The sequence below is a fragment of the Macaca nemestrina genome, chromosome 7, assembly GCF_043159975.1.
Source record: "Macaca nemestrina isolate mMacNem1 chromosome 7, mMacNem.hap1, whole genome shotgun sequence".
Lineage (NCBI taxonomy): Eukaryota > Metazoa > Chordata > Mammalia > Primates > Cercopithecidae > Macaca > Macaca nemestrina.
The window spans coordinates 123299829-123321664 of NC_092131.1; the positions used below are offsets into that span (position 1 = coordinate 123299829).

A 21836-nucleotide genomic window follows, 5' to 3' on the forward strand; every position below is an offset into this window, starting at 1 on the left:
TTAAAATGAGAGCCATGTGTCTTGCCAGCAGACCAACTTGACCCTCTGCTTGAGAGTAGCAGATACAGTGGGGGGCTTGGCTGGGTGCGTGGGGGGCTCAGGGACAGGTGCCACCTCCTGCCCTGGCCCTGCTGTCTTCAGAGGCAAGCGCAGCTCTGATGCCTATCCAGGCCAGTCTCTGAATTGGCCCTTGTTTCTGAGGTTTGTAAGTGAGTAGGCCTGGGTCAAACCTGGGTCACCCAGGGCCAAGGTTCCAACAGTCCATGCCCTCGGAGAGCTGAAAACTGAACCAGGATGGAGGTCTCAGACAGGAGAGTCAGCAAGCGTGGCTTAAAAGCAAGGAGCCACTGGGCTGAGCCTGTCCGCAAGGATAAACTGAAGCCTGATGGTGGTGGCCCCAGGACAGTGCACTATGCCTTCCAAAGGTCAGGACTAGCGTTGTTCTGCTTCCCTCTTTTTCAAAAAAGGGATTTCAGGCCCTGTGACAGGAGGAGGTATTTTAGGTTGTGCATCTCAATGCCATGTGCCAGCCAACACCTTCAGTTTCTTGTTCAGCCAGACCTGGATTTACCTCCATTGGCACTGGATCACCTGGGCAAATCGAATGGGGCAGTAGGTGGACAATTGGGAAATCTGACAAAACCACAAAGCACTTTTTCACTTTGGCTTGGGAGTGCATCCACGCTAGAAGGCTGACTGTCCTCGCTGTGTTTTTGAAGGCTAGGTGGGGAGGCAAGGAAGAGCTTCCCTGCTTGAGCCACTTCTGCTAGGGCAGAGGGAATCTGGAAATCCCAGCATAGCTGCCTGGAGTGGAGCATAGGACCTGCCTAGCCAGGATAGACGGCACGCATAGTAGGGGCTCAGGAGACAGGCCCTGGCCCCTGGGGGGCAGGTTATGTTATTTTCAAAGCTCTGGGTAAGGTGGTAGAGAGTCCTGGGCTTTTCACAGTGGGGGACAGAAAATGTCCCTCATTAAGACCTGACCCCAGCCCCGCACTAAACCCTGGTCCTGGACAGATTGAACCTTGATCCTGGTTCTACAATGAGCCCTGATCTCAGTTGCACACTGAGCCTTGATTCCAGCCTCACACTGAGCCCTGATCCTGAATCAACTGAACCTTCATTCGGGTCCTACACTAAGCCCTGACCCCAGCCACACACAGAGCCTTGATTCAAGCCTCACACTGAGCCCTGATCCTGAACAGACTGAACCTTGATCCTGGTCCTACACTGAGCCCTAGACCCCAGCCACACACTGAGCCTTGATCCTAGCCTCACACTAAGCCCTGATCCTGAACAGACTTAACCTTGATCCTGGTCCTACACCGAGCCCTGACCCTGGCCCCACACTGAGCTCAGCATTGTTGTGAATATGCCAATAGAGAAGCAGGTGCCAGGGTAGTAGGGGTAAATGGCCCTGTTTGTCCATTCCCACTGCCAAGTCTGCTCTCTCTGGACAAGACTCCTGTGCCAGGCCCTGCACTAGGCTCTGGAATTGCCTAGATGAATCAGCTATAACCCCTGCTCACAGGGCTAGTGGGGGCACAAGCAAACAGGTGATGAGAGCACCAAGTGATCAGAGCTGAGGTGGGGGAGGCCCGGGGGACTGGCAGGGACACGGCTCTGCATTCAGAGTGTTCCTCTGGCAACAGGTGGGAGATGGAGGTGCTGGAGGCAGGGACCAGTGAGGGGGCTGCGATGGGGTCCCCAAAGAGGCAAGGATGGTGCCCATGGGCAGTTTAGGGAGTCTAGGGTAAGTGTTCTCCCAGCATAACTGACTGTGACCCCCCAGACCACCTCAGCTCATGGTGAACCAAGGGACTTACCTGTGAGAGGGTTGATGGTGGGGGCACTGGGCTGATGATGACACCTTGCAAGGGAGGCAGGTGTATACATTCCGTGGAAGAAGAAACAGAAGCACAGGCACTGCCTGATGCCCCTTGGCTTGAAATAGCAAGGCTGGGCATGCTCCCGAGTCTTGCCTGCCCCCAGGCCTACACGCTGGTATTGCTGGGGGTGAACTTGCAGTAGGAGCTGGGGGCTTCTTTATGACTTCTCCACTCTCGCCTCGGTGAACATAGCCTGGGCATCAGTGGGAGCAGGGGAGCCAGCCAGGGGAGTCTGGGCCAGTCAGCCTGGCATCCAGGGCTGGGGCAGGGCTTCCAGCACAGTTCAGGTTCTCGGAGCAGGGGGAGTGGGGAGGGCCTCAGTTGGGTGGGGGACGGGACATCAGGCTGAGGCCTCCGACCACAGACTCAGGGCTTGGGACTAGCCCAGGAAGGAGGATCTTCTGCCTCCTTCACCCTCCCCTCCCCACTCTGGGTCCCACCCCTGTGGATTTCCAGGCACTCACACCCATTCTCCTCCTGCCATGCTCCAGCTGATTCCAAATAGCTGGGCTGGAGAAGCCATCCAGACAGCCGCCTACCACCCACCTGGGGAAGCCCAGGCCCCGGGAGGGTAGGGACCTGCTCAGGATCATGGGGCTCTGCCTCCTGCATTGAAGAGTCTGAAATCCCATTATCTTGAATTTACACTTTTACTTATTTATTTTTTAAAAATGAGGCTCACTGTGTTGTCACCTAGGCTGGAGAGCAGTGTTGCGATCATGGCTCACGGAAGCTTCAACCTCCTGGGCTCAAGTTATTCTCCCACTTCAGCCTCCCGAGTAACTGGGACTACAGGTGCACCACCATTCCTGGCTTTTTTTTTTTTTTTTTTTTTTTTAAGATAGGGTCTTACTATGTTGCCCAGGCTGGTCTCGAACTCCTGGCCTCAAGTGATCCTCCCACCTCAGCCTCCCAAACTGTCGGGATTACAGGTGTGAGCCACTGCACCCTGCCTAAAGTTATACTTTAAACAAGGATTCTATGTGTTTGAATACCTGGAGGCCTTCAAGGGCGTGCATGCACACAAGTTCACTGGTACACAGGCAGACCCCCCCCCAGGGAGCACCATGCCCGAGACATGTCCACTGCCTCCCTGGGTTTCAGGTGCTATAAACCACTGTCTCAGTTAGTCCCCTCAGCAGTCTGTGAGGCTGGGTTATTCGTCCACAGGTGAGGGAGCCAAGGTCCTGGAAGTAGGCCACAGCCACACTGCTAACTGCAAAGGCAGAGCTGGCCTGACAAGCTCAGATCCTCAGATCTCAGGCAGGCTGCCTCCTCCGCAGATCACGCCTTCCTTGCTGGGCTGGAGGCACAGCTCCTCCTCCGTCTTTCTCCAAAGGCCTCTAACATGCCCACCCACCCCATCCCCTGCGGCCTCCCACCTTGCTCCAGCCACAACCAATGACTCTTACCCCCACTCCCCACAGCCACCCCCTCCAGGCCCTTGCTCAAGCTGCCTCTGGCCCCTGGAGCTTCCCTCCCCCTACTCTATCTGCCCACACCCTCCATCCTTCTAGGCTGGACCCAGGTGCCACTGCCTTCGTGGAGACCCTGTGCACACTCACCCAGAGTGTACACACTCGCTCAGATCCCCGAGCCCTCCCTGGGCACTGCCTTGAGCTTGTTGCCCAGCCCCTTCTAGGCTCCTGGCCTCCCTGCGTCTGACTTGGCAGCTGTGGAGGGCAGGGGAGTCTCTTTGCCCTAGCTTCCTGGGCCAGTTGACCCCTGGGCCTGGCACACAGTAGGTGCATGGGAGGTCACTGGGGTCCTTGCCTGGAGAGGGACTGCACCTCTACAAACCCATCGCTTTCCTTAGCAGTCCCGGGTCAGCTGGCTGTTTTGGGGCTGGTCCCCACCCCCAGCCCAGCTCCTCCGCAGGAGACCAGCCCTCAGGGTCCTAATTTAGTCCTGGCTGGCTGGGGACGGAGGCTGGCTTCTGACCCCAACAGACCCTGGTGCACCTTACACCGCGCCCAGGTTCTGCAGTGGTGGGGGAGTGGTTGCGGGGAAAGCAAATCCCAGCTTTGGGCTCACAGGCCAGTCTTGGGGCCTGGCAGGTACAGGGACCAGGGTTTTCCAGCCCTATGTGCTAAGCACTAGTAGAAGGCTGCATGGGACCCTCTGCCTAGGTCCACTTACCCCTTCTAATTACTGGCTGTGTGAGCTTGAGCAAGTCATGTAACCACTCTGTACCTCAGTTTCCCCATCTGTTAAATGAGATGATAATAAACCTATCTCAGAGGGTTGCTAAGAGGATTCAATGAGTCAATACAATGCAAGGCACGTCGCACAGCCCTCAGTGAATGGTGTGCACTTCCTAAATGTTGACTATCACCACTGTTACATGTTATAGGAGCAATGGGCCCACGAAGGCGGAGTGTGGGGGAGTGTTTGAGGAGAGTTTCCAGAAGGGGTGACACCTGAGCAGTTACTTAAAAGGTGAGGCACAGAAGGCAGGAAAGGACATTCCAGGAAGAGGGACCCATCCAGGACAAAGGCCTAGAGGCAGCTTGGGGGACATGTAAGGGAGTTGGGAGCATCTGGATTTAAGGTAAGACTGGAAAAGGGGAGACCAGAGCTGGGGGTGCCCAGAGGCTGTGTCCTTAGGGTCCTAGGGTGTCACGCTAGGGAGTTTGAACTTTGTCCTGCAGCCTGTGAGGGGTTATGGGAGGAGGAATTTTTTCTTTTTTACCATAAAAGCAATATTTGCTCAAGCACAATTATAAAATGGAAACAATATAGAAGTGTGTCCTGTAAAATAGGAAAGTCCCCCTTTGCCTTTAAAGCCCACTCTGCCAATGTGCCACTGCTGTTGGCCTGGTATGTTTCAGAACATTTTCTGTGCTGTTGCAAACATATTTATTGTGTATTACTAAGAAAGGAAACGGAATCATATTATGCACATTACTCCACCAGTTCCATTTTTCACTTCCCAGTATATTGTGGGCATTAGTCAATGTCACGGCACCCAGATCTGCCGTGTTCTTTTTAATCGTTGCCTAATATTCCATTGTTTGTACAAAGCATAATTTATGTAACTAGTCCTGGGTTGATGGATATTTAGGTTGTCTTCCATTTTTCACTCTTGCAAATAATGCTTCGGGGAACATCCTTGTATATATCTTGCTGACACCCGTAGCCTTTCCGCAGGATAGATTTCTAGATGCAGAGTGGCCAGGGTGAAGGGTCTGCCTGCTCCGTTTTTAGAGCAACCTTGCTCTTCCCAAGGTTGGGCCAGCTGACGCTGCCCCCTTGGTATCCGAGAGTGACCATTTCCCCACACTGTCCTCCGCAGTGAACATTCTCAATCTTTCAGATGTCTGCCGATCTAGAAAACTATCTCACTATGGTCTCCACACTCACTCCGCTCCTCCCCAGTGAGGCTGAGTGTCTTTTTATGCAGTTTCTGCCCATGGGTATTTCTTCCTCTGTGAATGGACTGTTCACATCATTTGCCCATTTTTCTTTTCTTTTTGCCTTTTTCTTATTGATATAAAAGAGCTTTTAGTGCATTAGGAATTTAAAAAACTTTTGTCTGTTTTGTGTGTTGGAAATATTTTCCCTAGTCTGCTGTTTGTCTTTTTTAACTTTGTCTGTGGTATCTTTGGCCATAGAGAAGCTTTAGATCTTTATTTAGTCAAATCTGTCAGGCTGCTCCTCAGGGCTTCGGAGTTTCGCGTCTGGCCTGGCGAGGCTTGCTGGGCTGGTTTTAAGTGGAGCGGGGATGAGGTCATATTTGTGACTGGGAAAGGCCGTCCTGATTGCCACTGTGTGGATGGGGGTGACTGGGGGACTGCAGGCAGGAGGATAAGAAGCAGCTGAGACCCTTGTGTCCAGAAGGGGGTGGGAAGAATTGGGGAGAAGATGAGTTTGAGAAATACTCAGGAATTGGCTGACTGTGGTGATAGGATGCGAGGTGAGAGAGGGAAAGAGAGGACTCTGGAGTGATGCTTGGGTGTTTGGCTTGGGGGGCTACAGACCTGATGCCACCACCACCCTGAGTTGGGGACAGGACTAGGGAGGGAATTGCATGCAGGTGCACATGAGTGATCACCTTGGCAGGGCCACATGTACATAGGAGCACATACATGCACACATATGTACATGCTTGGAAATTCTGGAGATTGGTGCCTCTGTACTGTGGCCCCGTGGGCGTCTGGTTTTTGTGAAGTACCTATTCTCTACCAAGTACTGTACGAGACACTACACACACACACACACTTTAATCTCTACTGCCATATGAGTATGGCATTAGAGATAGGGAACCAGTCCCAGAAAGGGTAAGTAATTTGCTGAAGGTCACAGAGTTAGTAAGTGGCAGAAACAGGAATTTTTCTCCATCTTGGATCTAACCACCCACAAACAGAATTTCTGCCAATGGCATTGAGGAGGAGCTTCCATTCATTTCCAACCTCACCACTGCGGTTTTATCAGGGACTCTTAGGGATGAGTGCTGGAGCTGGACTGCCTGGGTTTGAAACGACCCCATTCCTTTCAAGATATTTCACCTTTCCATGCTTCAGCTTCCCCATCCTGGAAACCAGGATGGTCAAGGTACCCGCCTCGAGGGCATGTGTGGGAAGCAGATGAGTTAGCAGAAGGAAAGCGCTTAGCCCAGGGGGCTCACTGGGTGCGATTTATGGGGACCATGATGATTATGACAACCACAGTGGCAATGGTGTTCACCCCTCACCTGGGTGTCTGCCACTTTCCCTCCTCCACTCCCCTCCCCTCCACCCTCCCTCCGCCTGTCCCCTCTTTCCTGTTCCAGCTCTTCCTGCATTCCCATAGGCACTGCCTTCACCATTTGCCTCTGAACCTTTGTCCTCTGTTTTCAGCCCCCCACACCCTTGGCAGACAGTGAACTAAAGCCCAATCAATCAGCAAAAACCATTCAAGGGAAAACGATTCATGTTGCATTCAGGGACTCCTCCCTCAAAGCGATTCTAGCCAGGCATTTTCCAAGAGCCTGTGCATTCATCCCAACATTGCCTGGGCCTCTGTGAATCAGACCATAAAGTCGAAGCCTACAACCCCTTCCTCCCTGAGTGAGATGCTCAGTGGACTTTGGACCTGAGGGTCTGAGCTGACCCCAGCCCAGCCAACTCCACTCTAGCCAGGAGCCATCCTTGCATCCCTGATCAGTTCCTTATCTCAAGCCTATCTGAGCAAATGCTGTAGCCATGATGGTGGACTCAAGGTGTCCAAGCAGGGCAAAAACCTCAGCCTGCGCCCAATTAAACATGTCTCCTTTACAAAACAAACAAACAAACAAACAAAAAAGCACAAACAAATAAACAAAAAACACCACACACACACAGAAATGACCAAGTGTACGATTTTGAATTTCTCATCATCAAAATTAACTCCCAAGTAGATAGATGCTCAAGGCAAAGAATGGAGCAGAGACTGCTGGTTTCCTGGTGTGACTTTGTTTTCAGTTGCACTGGATCAGTCACACCTGTTGATCTTGTAGGTGGATTCCACTGCCACCAAGGCTTACTTATTGGGGAAAGAGAGAAGTCGCAGGGGCATTTATCAACAGGAAGGGCTTTCCCTTGGGTTGCCTGCTAGTGCCCCTGTTATCTTAAGGGGTAGCCTCTTCTCCTTGTTTCTCGTGTTGTCCCACAGGAGCACATAACATTTAAGGTGATAATTGCCAAAGTAAAACACCAGTAAGTTCAAAATATAAACCTGCAATTAAGCTTACAGCTCCAAGGCCCTGTGGCCTTGTGGAGTTTTCCTTATCCCCCTGAGTTGTGGACAAATGACTTGGGGGCCCCAGAACCTTTCTGGGAGCTGGTCCTAGACCCAAGTCAAGGATAGAGCTCTGAAGATGCCCCAGCCTTTGCCCTAAAGTCAAGTTCAGGCCCTCAAATGTAGGCATAGGCCCCAACTCTCATGGAGATGCCACCACCTGCCTCAGCTCACACCTCCCTTCTCCATGTGGGGAAGGTCCTTCTGGTGGAGCCCATTGCAGGGCCCTTTTCCTTGTGGATACGGAACTCTTGAACTTGGGAACTGAGATTATTCTACCCCCGCTGAAATTTTAGTTACTTAGAGTCTCCCAAATGGGGCTTAGTTCTCTCATTCATAAGTCATCCAAACATGTTCTAACAACAAATGCAGCAAGGTGACCTGCCCCCAAAGGGGCACTGGGGATGTTGTAGGATAGGCAAGGTTGTGCCGCACTAACCGGTACTGTCTGAACTCTCAGCGATTTAATGCAACAAAGGCTCTCTTCCTTCCTCCGTTTACCGCATGAACTCACATTCCATGCCCGGTGTGGGATGTGGGCAGGGTGGTGGAGCTCTGGTCCACACAACAATTCAGGGACCTAGGCTGCCAGGAGCTCCATCATCTTGTACCCCTTCCAGAACATGTGACTTCCAGTCGCCATGGCAGAGGAGAGACAATGATGAGGTCTCGCACGGGCTCTGAAATGCTTTGGCTCAGCAATGACACGCATTGCTTTTGTTCACAGCCCGTTGGGCAGAACTTCTCATATGGCACAACTCTAAAGGGGCTGAGGAAATGCCAAGGAAATGTGCTGACATTCAGTGAGCAATAAAATTCTCTGGTACAAAGGCTGTTATGGGACCATTTTCAGAGCCAGGTTTCAGAAGAGCCAAGGCCGTGACTCCTCTTTATTCTCTCCACCTGGGGCATATCAAGTGGTTGCTATGGGCTGTGTAATATCCTGATCACATCTATACTGTCCGGAAGGTGAGGAAGAGGATGGATTCTAGTGGGAAGCTAATCAGGGAGCTTCCAGATACAGAGTGTACAAGGACAATGGATCCCTCCATGGATGTTGCATGTAGGGTTTGGCCAAGGACCTAGTCAGGTGTTCTGACTCCAGGACACCTGGGATCAAGGACTGGCTCTCCCCGTATTAACTGTGTGACCTTGAGCTAGTTGCCTCTCTCTACCTTAGTTTTCTCTTCTGTAAAATGGGAATATTGATAGCATCTCTGTCTTTTGGGGCAGTTGTGAGGACTAAGTGAGTTACTATGAGTAAAGCACTCAGAATGGTGCTAGGCAAATGCTAAGGGCTCTATAAATGTTAGCTATCACCACCTCCACAACAGTCATCACCACCATCATTGTCATTATCATTATCCAGTACCAGATGCTATTCTAGGTATTGGGGGAATGAACACCAAGGTCTCTGCTTTCACATGTAATGGAAGAGATGGAAAGTAAACAGGTAAATAATTTAAATAATTAAGATGTTTATCTCCAATAGTGATGGCGCTAAAAAAGTAAATCAGGCACATGAAAAGATAGATGCTCATCATTATTAGTCATTAAGGAAATGCAGATTAAAACCACAATGCAGGCCGGGCGTGGTGGCTCACACCTGTAATCCCATCTCTTTGGGAGGCCGAGGTGGGTGGATCACCTGAGGTGAGGAGTTCAAGACCAGCCTGGCCAACATGGTGAAACCCCATCTCTACTAAAAATACAAAAATTAGCTGGGTGTGGTGGTGCGCGCCTGTAATCTCAGCTACTCAGGAAGCTGAGGCAGGAGAATCACTTCCCCACCAGGGAAGTGGAAGTTACAGTGAGCCGAGATCGCGCCACTGCACTCCAGCCTAGGCGACAGAGCGAGACTCCATCTCAAAGAAAAACGAAACAAACAAACAAACAAAAAAAAAACCCGAAAATCCCCACAATGCAATACCACTACATATCATTACATTGACTTTGAAAATGGCTAATACCAAGTGTTGGCAAGGGTACAAAGCCACTGGAACTCTCCTAGGTTGCTAGTGGGAATGCAAAATGGTATAGCCAACTTGGAAAACAGTTTGGCAGTTTCTTATAAAGTTAAAAATAGGCTTACCACACAACTCAGCAATCCTACTTTAGGTGCTTAACCAAGAGGAATAAAAACTTACATTCACACAAAAACCTGTATGTGAATACTTATAGTGGCTTTATTCATAGTCTCCAAAAACTGGAAACGTCACAAATGCCCTTCAGCTGCTGAATGGATAAACAATGGAGTACTACACAGCAACAAAAAAGAAAGACATTTGGTTTCAAGAGGCAACACAGATATTAATCAATCTGAAATGCATTATGCTGGATGAACGAAACCAGACTCAGAGGGCTATGTTTAGATGACTCCATTTGTATGACACTCTGGAAAACGCGAAACGACAGGAACAGAAAACAGATCAGTGGATGCCAGGGGTAGGGGCTGGGAGGAGTTGACTACAAAGAGACAGCGTGCAGGGATTTGGGGGTGACAGGATTGTTCTGTACCTTGATGACTATAGTGGTTACACAGCTGCACGCAGTTGTCAAAACTCATAGACTGTGCACTAGAGAGGGTCAGTTTTACTGTAGGATAATTATACCTCAATAAACCTGATGGAAAAAGTTTGCTGTGGGACTGTTGAAACAAGGAAAACCAAATGACAAGTCAATCTGTCAGGGCAGTGCGACACAGTGAGGACGGCTTCCTCCAGGGTGACCTATGGAAGACTTTGGAGACTGTGAAAAGGAGGTGGTCACAGAGAGCTTTCTGAGGAGGTGGCAGGTTGCCGTGTGGCCTGGAGGGGAGGTGAGGGTGGCCCACAGATCAGGGCTGGGTTGGGCAGTGCCCTGTGGGCCAGGTTAGGGGGCTTCACCCTCCTCTGGGCATAGTGGGTGCCACTGAGGGCATAGGCAGAGGGTGATTGAAGCACAGGTGTGGGCAGGATGGTCCAGGAGGTGGGAGGAAGGGAGATAGCATCTATGGCCATGTCTAGGATGAGTGATGGGGGTGCAGTGAAGAATGAGGAAGGGTGGATCGGGGAGTCACAGAGAGAGTGTTCCTAAGGGAGGTCAGCTGCCAGAGACCACAGGCTGAGGTGGGAGAGCTGGGGGGCTGATGGGGTCCTTGCTGAGGATATTGAGGGGTGCTGGGGCTGAGGACATGTAAGTGAAGCTTCCAGGAGGCAGAGGACAGATTTGTTGGTAGCAGTGGGAGTCTTAGAGAGAATGGGGTGGGGTTGTCTGTCTGTGTATCTGTGCACGTGAACAAAACTTGCAGAGTTGGGACTGACCTTTGGAGGATATGGAGAGACAGTGAGAAGGTTAGAGGCTTAGACGGGGCCTTGAATGCCAGGCCAGGGAGTTCATGCTCCTGAGGGTGTGATCGGTTAAGGGCTGGCCACTCCAGGGTGCTGGGGAGTGGGTAGGGATGGCACTGAGGAGCATGTGCTGTGCTGGGAGGCAGCACCTGAGCCCCACTGGGCTGGGCAATGGGGATCCACCGTGGGGAGCTGTGCTGAGGTGGGCCTCACCCGGGGTAGCAGGAAGCCCCATCTTTGCCCCACTAACCTTGCTCTTCCCCCACAGTGCATGCTGGGACCGCGACGGACAGGCTGCTGCACCCCAGGCCCCCAGAGGCCAGTCTGTTTGCCTCCCGACGCCATCTGACCCAGGTAGGGGAGAGCGAGGCAGGCTCACCCTGCCTCATGCTTCCGTGCTGGGTGGGAGGCTCTGGGGGTGAGGACCAGGTCCCCCGACTCAGGCTGGCCTTTAGCGAATGAGCCAGGGGCCTTGGTGGGGGACACAGTGTGAGAGTTGAAGGCCCCAGCAGCAGAGGGGCCTCCTATGGAGGAGTTCCTGACATCTGAGAAGGAAGGCCACCCCTCAGCCATTCTTCGTCACCAGGCTGTGTCCCCGAGATGCTGAGAGGCACTGGGACACGCCATCCCTGCAACCCCAGCATTGTGTCCCGTGCTCACTGCGTTTGCTCAGGCTGTTTTGCGCCACACACCCGCCGAGTGCCTTGGCTCAGAAGGTTTTGCTATTCAGCTCCCTTTGCTGTCACCTGGCTTTTCACTGCCGCTGCAGTGCCTGATGGTGCTAACTCTGGAAGTTCCCAACTCTCTGTGGGACATCCCTCAGCACCCGGAATGAGCCTGTCTCAACTTTCAGTTCCCCTCTGTGGTGGGCCTGAGAGAGGTCATTTCTCCACCACTCCTGGACATCCCAGGTGAAGGCTTTCTGCCTGGTGCCATATCCCCCCAAGGGATGGGATGGGGTAGCAGGTAGGGTTGCCAGAAAAAAATACTGATGTCCAGTTAAATTTGGACTTCAGATAGACAACAAATAATTTTTCAGTGTAAATATATCTCAAATATTACATGGCACATACAATTTTATTTGCCAAATCTGGCAACCCAAGTTGGGGGGCTGAACCCCCAGTCTCCCTCCTCCTCTGGCCAGACCTCCTTGCTGGGCTCACCCTGGCCTCCTCAGATCAGCTGCCTCCAGTGGCTATTGCAGGTGTCCTGGAGCCAGGGGCAACCAGCCTGCCCAGGCCACAATCAAGGGGCATTTCCTGCTCCCCCAGCTGCCGCAGGCTGTCCCTAGGACAGAGACCTGGCGGCTCTCACTGGGGCTGGGGCAGCCGTCCTGATCTTTGGGCATGCTGCAGGGTTCCTCGTCTTCCCCCATCTGGCTCTCTGATGGCAGAGTCCAGGCTGAGGAGGTCATGGGACAGGGCGGGTTGGGCCTTTGTGCCTGCGAACAGAGCTGAGAGACAGGCATGGAGCTGTGAAAGGAACCAGGAATAGAAAATTGCTTCATGAGCTTGGAACCCAGAGCACTTTGGGGAGCCAGAGTGGGGGTGGGGGTAACAGGGATGAGGCAGTGACAAGTTATGGAGGGCTTGGAATGGCTTACTTCTGCACCCTTTAATATTGGGGAGTCACAGAAGGTATTTTCTCCCTGAGCAGAATCATTTTTCTGATTATTAAGGTAATATGTTCTCTATATGTTATCTATCTATCTATTCATCCGTCTATCTATCCATCTATCTCTTGGTATTTAAAGCATGCAGTTCAAGCCCCTTCTGTAGTCTTTTCCTGCCAAGAGCTAACACTGATAACTCGTTTGATATGTCCCCTTCCAGACTTTTTTCTATGTACTTATCAACATATTTTAAAAGGAAAAACTTGGGCTCATATTAGTTATACTGTTCCAGCACTTGATTTTTTACCTAACAATGTCATGTGGATCATCCCAGGTCCTTCCATAGAGTTCTTTCCCATCCTTTTACATCCCTTGTATGATGGTCTGCAAATTATTCATCAGTTATTAATCCTGTTGGCAGCCGTTTAGGTTGTTTCTGGCATTCGGTTATTTATAAACCTCACTCAGGGAACCTCTGGGTTTGCACATGTGTGTGTGCTTGTGCTGTAGTTCTTTTGGGAATGTTTCTGGAAGTGGACTTCCTGAGTCAGAGGGCACCCACATTTCCACCTTTGATTTGTTCTGGAAAGCCAGATCAACCTGCAGAAGGTTGAGCCAATTTATGCTCCTACAAACTGTGTGCAAAATGCCCCGTTCCCTCACCCTTGCCAATCACAGGAATTATTAATCACTTAATCCCTGCCAATTTGACAGATAAAAATGATTTTACTTTATGTTTCTTAGACTGCTAATGAGGTTGAGCATATTTGCATATGCTTGTTGGCCATTTCTGTTTCTTCACTTGTAAATTGCTTGTTCATGTCAAGTCCTCTGCTCCTGTATCCATTCATTCAGGAAGTATTTACTGAGCACTTACTATGTGTCAGACACTGTTTTGGTTAGGGACCAAACAGTGAACAAAACTGATGAAATATACCTGCTCCAAGGAATGTAAGCTGTGATGGAGGAGAGACAGACAAGGAAAAAATACAGCATGCATATGGGAGTGTTAAGTTCTGAGGAGAAAAATAATCAAGCAGAGGAGGGGGATGGGAAGTGTTGGGCAACTTGGACATGGTCATCAGGGAAGGTGTCTTCGAGAGGTGGCATTTAAGTAAAGACCTGCAAGAAGCGAGAGACTGAGTTGGGTGGATGTTTCGGGGGAATCGCCTTCCAGAGGGAACAGCAGGTCTGAGGACCCTGAGTCAGGAGCAGACCTGGCTTGTGGGGACATGGCAAGAAGGCTGGTGTGGCCGGAACAGGGTGAGTGAGGGAGAGAGTGGGCCATGCAGCTGAACAGGGACCACGCGCTCATCACTCAGGACCTGCAGGCCGCCTGGAGGACTTGACTGTTACCCAGAATGAAGTGGGGAAAGCCATGGAAGGTTCTGCATAGTGACATGGCATGATTGGAATTACATTTTAACCAGATCCCTCTGGCAGCTGTGAAGCAGGGAGATCTGACAGGAGGCTGTTTGTTGCAGTGATCCAGGGAGGAGGCGATGGAAGCCTGAACCAGGGAGTCTTGGTGGAGGTGGGCAGAAGGGGATGGATTCCACATGCGTGCTCAAGGTAGAGCCAATAGGATTTGCTGACAGATTGGATGAGGTGGTGTGTGAGAGAGAGAGAAGGGAGCCAACCATGACTCCAGGGGTTTTGGCCCAAGCATTTGGAGTGTGGGGTTGCCATTGATGGAGATGGGGAGATCAGGGAGGAGTGGGTTGGTGTAGGGGAGAGGAGTGGCTCAGTGGTGGACAAGAGTGCTGAACAACTGTGAGTCATTTGGAAAAAAATGGTTACATAATGTGTGGGACCCAGAGCACAGTGAAAATGGGTGACTTTATGTTAAAAAAAAATTAAGAATTTCAAAGTGGGAGGTGACAATAGAGCATTAAACCAAGCCTGGGGCCCTTCTGAGTGCAGAGCCCAGGTCACACACCTATGAGCCAGCCCTGGCAGTGGACTCATAAATTGTGAGATGCCTGTAGACAGCCTGGCAGAACCCATGGGGTTGACAGGTGGATGTGTGTGGCTGGAGTCCAGGGGACAGGTCTGGGCTGGAGATAAAAATTTGGGACCATCAGCATAAAGATAGTATTTAAAGCCATGATGTTGGATGAGAGCATCGAAGGAGAGTAGGTAGAAAAGACCAATGTCCCAGCCCCAAGACCTCCATCAGTTAGAGGGTGGGGAGCTGAGGGGGAACCGAAAAGGTGACTGAGAAGGAGCAACCAGTGAGATGGAAAAGAACCAGGCATGCATGTCCTGGACGCCAAGGGCAAGACACATTTCAAACACCTGTCAAATGGGGCCGAGGATGCAGGCTGAGAACTGGTCACTGCCTCGGCAACAGGGAGGTCACAGGTGACCGTGGTTTCAGCGATTGGGGGCGGCAAAATGCATCTTATTGATTTGCAAGAGCAAGTGGATTTAGAAGAGGTTAAGGAAATTAACTCTTTATTTGGCATATGTGCAAATCATTATTCACAAGTTTTTTGTTTTTTTTTTTTCATTTAAGTTTATGAGATTTATAGTTTTAGATTGTCCTGTGTTCAAGTCTATCACTCCTTTCCTTTAGAGTTCCTGGCCTTACCCACTGCAGAATTTTAAAAATATTGGCCTATACTGTTTTCTGGTTGTTTATGATATTCACAAATATTTAAATCTCTACTTCATCTGAAATGTGTTTCTGTGTGTGGTTTGAGGTAGGGATCTAAGTGGTTTTTTCCCAAATGACTCGCAGTTGTTTCAGCACTGTTTATTGGGTCAGCATCCTTTCCCTGCCGCTCTGAAGCTCCATTCCTGTCATCTGCTGAAATGTCCCAAAAGTCTCATGTCTGTCCAGGCCTCGCTGTTTGATTCCATTGATCTTTGCCTGGGGAGAGATTTAGGAAGTTGAGAAAATAGACCTGGTGATTGATCGGAGTTGGTGTGAGGAGGCGGGAGGAGTGGAAGTTGACACAGTTACCTTCAGTGTGGGAAGAGGCAAAGGGAAGTCAGGGACAACAGGAGCTCTCAGGACTCCTATGTGCTGGGCACATGGGGCCTGACTTGTCAGCCTGCGCTGCAATTCTTCAAGGTTGGTGCTTTATCTCACCATTTGCAGATGAGAAAACTGAGGTTCCAAGAGGTTTCATCTCGTGTCCAGGGTCATCGCCTCACAGGTGTGGGGCTGACACTGAAAGGCGGAGCTCTGGGTTCCCATGCCTGCCTTCTGTCCTCAGTGAAGCGAGAGGTGAGGAGGGCGTTCTGGAGGCTGGAAGGTCTCCAGGTGCAGAGTGCCCCCCAACACCCCACTCTGCATCCCTGCCTGCCATTTGGCTGGCTCTTGAAGGTTTTCCTATTCCAAAAGCAACCTGTTAAGACCAAAATACTCCTGGCAGAGAATCACATGTTAAGTTTACAGCTAACATCTTAATTATCAGTTAACTCCTCTGCAGGGATTAGCTGACAGCCAGCTGAGGACACTGAGTGGGGGCTGGTGTGATGTGTATCTGGGTTGGGAAAGGCCAGGAGGGGAGGGGTGAAAGGGGAGGGGTGGGTACCCAGCAATTCACAGCTTCACCCGTGCCTGAAAGGGAGGCGGCACTGAGTCCATGTGTAGGGGAGGTGGGGAGAGCTGGGGAACGAGCACTGCAGGGGTGGGGGGTAGGGAGAGGAGTGGCAGCTTCTCTGAGGAAACTTGGGGCTGGGGTTCAGAGAGGGAGCTGGCTTCTATTAGACACCTGCTGTGTTCCTATACCCATGTGCTTGGCCTCAGGAGGAGGAGGAGGAGGAGGAGGAGGCAGAGGCTTATGTGTTTGGTCTTAGGAAGGTCAGGAAATCAGCCACCCATGAGCCACCTCAGGCCCAGCTGCCAGCAGTCACTCAGAGCCAGGACCTGTCTCTGACACCCACATACCAGATCTGTCACCCAGCCCTGTGGTGTAGGAGGAGAGAGTGAGCCATCTGGGGCCTCCTCCAGTTCCTTGGGGGCCAGTCCACCCTGCCAGGGTCAAGGCTGAGTCTGTAACCACAGTCAGGAGGATCTGACCCTGGAGGTCTCACCCAGGAGGGTGGCTGAGCTCCTTAGGCTGAACTGGGACACAGCAGGAGGCCCAGGTAGGTACCAGGCGGGGACCGCCTTCCTGCCCACTGCTGCTCCCCACCTCACCGCTGCATGGAGGCAGGGGGAATAGGAAGGAGAAGGGACCACTGGTCTAAAGCTGGAGCCTCTCTCCCAAAGGGGCTTCCTCCCCGCCTAGCTTCACTCTGCCCCAGGGCACTGATCTGTGACTTCAGGTGTCATCAAGTGTCTGAAGGTAACCTTGGCTTAGCCTTCCTGGGACCCTGGGGCTAACAGCAGCCCCTGCTTCCTCTCCATCTCTTTTCCCATGTCTTTTCTTCTCCTCCTTCCTCCCTTCTCACCCCATCTCCTCCCTATCCCTCTCCTTCTCTCTCCCTCTACCTTCTCCCTTTTCTTCCCTCTTCCCTGCCTTCCCCTGCCAGCCAACCCTGGCCTTGCACCTAGCTGCTGGCAGTCAGACGCTGAAATATCAGACTTGCTTCTAGCTCAAAGCTGGCCCAGGTCCTGAGTAGCCCTGCAGTCAGGCACATGTCCGGCTGTTCCCTTGTTTTCACCTGCACACTCTCCCAGAGATGCTACAAGGGCTCAGCTGGGGAGAGGCCCTGCAGGAGGGGCAGGTGGTGATGAAGTAAGGCTTCTGGGAGGGGAAGAACTGTGTCTGGTGCCTGGGAAGCCTGAGAGAGTCTTCCAGGAAGGGGGCCCTGTGTGAGCAAAGGCTGGAGGGATGATAGACAGGGCCTGGGCTGGAGGCTCTAGGGGTGGTGCTTGTCCATCAAAGGAGATTGAGGCCAGATCCAGCAGGTGGACTTGATTCTGAGGCCCCAGGGATCTGGGGGCCTTGAGGCAGGAAACAGCCACAGAGCTGCCTGCATTCTTGTGCCCATCTTCCCTGCCCAGCAGCAGCTGGCCCCTGGCCGCTCTGGGTCCTGCTGCACCAAGTCTGGAGGCCTGGCTTCTCTGCCCAGTTCTGCCTCCAGCTTGTCAAGTGACCTTAGGGCAAATGACCCTGAGGCTGGGCCTCAGTGGCCTCACCTGAGACTGGGACCATAGCTCTGGACCAGAGGTTTTACAGAGTATGAAGTGTGCCCTGGTTTAACATGTTGCTGTGGTCACCATTGTGACTCAAGTGCCTGCCCTGAGATGCCAGGTCTAGGGACCACGGCTATGCCTCTGGTAGGGCTCCACCCTCCCAGAGCTTCCACTCTTGTGACAGAGACAAATGTGTAAAATAGAGGTTGAAAATTAGAGACTGCAGACAGACATGTGGCTTGTGGATGTGTTGTTCCATTTTAAACAATTGGGTTTTAAAAAATTGAAATATAATCCACATGCCATAAAAGTCACTATTTTAAAGCATACAGTTCAGTGATTTTTAGCATATTCCCAATTGTGCAACCCTTACCACTATCTAATTCCAGAGTATTTTCATCACCCCAAAAGGGTACATAAACCCTGTACCCTTTAGCAGTTACCCGCCATTCTCCCCTCCTCCCTGGCCCTGGCAACCACGAATCCACTTTTGTCTCTTTGGATTTGCATATTCTAGACATTTCATAGAAATGGAATCATACAATATGTGGGCTTTTCTGCCTGGCTTCCATTGCTTAGCACACAGTTTTTAAAGCTCATCCGTGTCCTAGTGTGTGTGTATCAGTACTTCATTCTTTTTTTTTTTTGGCTGAATGATATTCCATTGTATGGCTATAACACATTTTGTTTATATATGCATTCATGGACATTTGGGTCGTTTTGACTTTTTGGCTATTATGAACAATGCTGCTATGAACATTTGTGTACAAGTGTTTTCAATTTTCCTGGGTCAACTTCTAGGTGCAAAGTTGCTGGGCCATAAGGCAATGTGGTTTGAAAGGCATTAGACAGGGCCGTGCTCTCCAGTTTGCGAGCTCTGCCCACTCCCTGGGCATTATCTTTGCCCCTTCACTCACTTTCATTCCCTCCCTGGCCTCCGTAGGCATCTATGTTTTCAGCCCTTGATTACTGAACAGTGATGGAGAGGAACATAGTGGGCTATGGGAGCCAGAGAAGGCTCCTGACCCTGGGAGCAGTCCAGAGGGCTTCCTGGAGGAGATATAATCTGAGCTAAGCTTAGCATGTGTGGACATTTTCTAGGACAAAAGGAGTGAGGGAGAGTGTTCCAGGGTCTCCAGGGCCCAGCCAGGATGTCCTCTCTCCCTTCCTCTGGCGTGTACCTCTCTCGGTCTTCCCTGCCATTCACTCAGAGGACTACAAACACCTCGATGGGCTGGAGAGGTGAAGGGGGAAGATGAGGGAGTGAGATGAGCTGTGGCTCTGTGCTCCTGCTAAAGAGCTGGGGGAGAGGCTGTGGGGGGCAAAGGGAGGGGGGACTCAGCTAGGGGCTGGCAGAGTCTGAGGATCTGGAGCAGAGGCAACCCTAAGCCAGGACACTCCATGTCCTAAAGTGGCATCCAGTTGTCCTCGCTCTGGCCCGTGGTGGGAGCGGGTGAGAGACAGGATGGCCCTTGCCAGGCCTGCAGCAGAGGCAGAGGCAGAGGCCCAGTGGTGGCCCAGGCCAGAAGCTGTGCACACATCCTCCCAGGTTTCTGCTCTGCTACCTAACGGGTAATTATACCCTGACATGCACAGCGGCGAAGAAGGGATTTTCTGTGAAGCGAAATCTCCTGTGAAATATTCAGGCCACGCTGGGCTTTGCTTCCCAGCATCTAGTTGCTGCTGCTTGGCTTGTCCATGGCTTGAGAGGCCACATGTGTCTGAAGACCACATGGGATTTTTTATTTCCTTCTCAACAGGGAGAGGTTCCCAAGAACCCAGTTTGGGGCCTAAGATGCTCTGTGTGTGTGTGTGTGTGTGTGTGTGTGTGTGTGTGTGTGTGTGTCTTCGCCCATGAGCTCCCCAGGGCAGCTCCCCTGTGTGTGTATATGTGTGTTGAATACCATACAATGTATGTGTTTCCACGTGTGTCTCTGGGGCTGTGCTTCTGTGTGTGCGTGCTTGCCTATTTCTAGTCTGTGCACACTCTCATGAACTTGCCACGTGGATGTATTCCTGCGCATGCGTCGTGACCCTGGCATGTAAAGTGCATTTCTCTGACAGTCCAGGTTGTCTCTAAAGGGGCTTCTCAACTGGGCCCCTGTTTCTCTGAATAGGGGTGTGCATGCCTGGGAGATTCTCTCAGCGGATGAAGGGCTGCCCAGCGTGACAGTTCAGCCTGTGACTGGCATTACATGCAGGCTTTGGGGTGTGTATTGGAAGCCTTGCAAGTCCCCGCAGGCTCAGGGGCTCAGAGACACCAGACAGCAGCTGCGCATTTGAGTCAAGCTTTCCCCTCTTCTCTGTGGCTTTAGTGTTTGTGTTTAGTGTTTGTTTGATTTCTACCAAAGTGCTTGATAGGGGATGGTCGGGAGGATATTTGCTTCAGAGAGTTCACTGAGCTGGGACATGTCCATCCCTTTGCTGGTGCCTCCCAGTTGCTCAGCTACCCCACATGTCTCCTCAGCCCACGAAGCCCCTGCATTTGCACCATGGATCATTCTTCTAAAACCCTGACTTTGCACCTCATTCACTTCCTCACAATGCACAAGGTAGGCAGGACTGGAATTATCATACCCATTTGTCAGATGAGCTAACTGAGGCACAAAGAGGCATGCAATGCAGTCACTTGGTGAACCAGGGCTGGGAGCAGGATCACTAGTTCCTCCTCCCTGTGCAGGTTCCTTTGCCCTCAGCCCCAACCCTGGGCCCACAGTGGAGAGGACTCTGCCCAGAGGAAATGGGTCCTGGTTTCATGAATGAATCCAGCTGGAGGACGCCCCTTTCTCCATGTGCAGCTCTCCTCCCTGCTGTCATCACTCAGCTTCGTCCTGGAGAGACGACCCTAGGGCGCTTTTCATCTCCAAATAAACAGGCAGGGATGCAGGAGGCAATAATATTGACGTCCATCATTGATATTTCCTTATGGTGGCTGTAATTAGCAATTCTTCCACGGCTGAGACTCGACCTGGCAGACAAGTGGAGGAGCTCTGGCTTGTTAATGTCAGCCCATTAATGTCACACTGACAAGGCTGATGGTGGGATGGGAGGGGGTGGCCTTAGGTAGAGAGCAGGAGACGCAGCGGGGCTGAGCAGGAGAACAAAGTCCACCCACTTCCCTCCTGCACCAGGGACTTGCTGTCCTCGAGTCCAGCCCCCTGGAAGCACCCCTCATCTCATATATTCAGCAGCTGCCTCCTTCACTCCGTGGCCCCTCACCCCTCCCTATTCTGCTATAATGGCTTGGCCTGAAGAGCAGGCTCCACATCCCTGGGAAGGTCCACAAATCTCATCCCGAGGTGCCCGCAGCCTAGAAGGGCTCCACTGAGGGCCGTCCAGATAGCCAGAGGTGGGAGAGCAGCTCCTCAGCCCTCTGCTCTGCTCCTGCAGTGGGAGAATGCGCTCCCCTCCCTTGTGCCCGGCCACACTCCGATCTGCACAGCTCTGCTGGTGCTGACCTCCACAGCAAGGCAAACACAGCCCTTTCCTGGGGGGCACTGCACATGCTCCCCCATCCATGCACTGTTAGAAGCAGAAAGGCTAGGATTAGCACTCCCAGACCCCAGACCCTCCTTGCCCGTCCACTTCAGGCTTCCCCTCCTCTTTCTTCTCCAGAGAATTATTGGGTCAGTATCCTCTCCTCCAACCACATTGCTCGTCTCAGTGTCCCTCTGGCCAGACTTCTTTAGATCTTTTGGTTCCTTGAGCACAAGAAGCCAAGCCACCTATCATTCAGGGGGCTGAGTTCCTCAGCCATTGCCACCTGCCTGTCTCCTGTGCTGCCAGCCTGCTCATTTGCTGCATGCCTAGTTGGGGCTACTCTGAGTTGTCCAACAACTCATAGTGGCAGGGTGTGTTTTTTGAGTGCTTATGATATGCCGGGCACTGTTAAAAGCATCTTACAAGCATTTGATCTTCATAACAATGCTGTGGGGTAAATACACTTACCATTCCATTTTACAGGTAAGGAAAACTGAGATGCTAGGAAATTAAGTTAGTTGCTCCAGATCACAAGGTTGTTAAGTGGTGGGCAGCATGAATCAGGCTGTGTGGCTCCCAAGCTCTCCTACTGAGCCATCACCCTCCTCTGCCTCCAGCTTCAGCCCCTAAGTCATTTCCTTCACCAGCATCTCCTCCCCTGTGCGCTCCCCAGG

At 51.7% G+C, this 21836-nt stretch overlaps 1 protein-coding gene across 9 annotated transcripts in view; it reads left to right on the top strand.

The window, feature by feature from the left end:
- LOC105491027 (leucine rich repeat and Ig domain containing 1) overlaps nucleotides 1-21836 on the top strand; it is a 203854-nt gene that overhangs the window by 129428 nt on the left and 52590 nt on the right. For 8 of the 9 annotated variants that reach the window (XM_071100861.1, XM_071100865.1, XM_071100863.1 and 5 more), the window contains one exon: nucleotides 11244-11329. The exons of the other annotated variant lie outside the window; for it this stretch is intronic. The gene's annotated coding sequence lies outside the window, so the exon portion shown is untranslated. The remainder of the gene's footprint in view (nucleotides 1-11243; nucleotides 11330-21836) is intronic. 9 annotated transcript variants of the gene reach the window in all.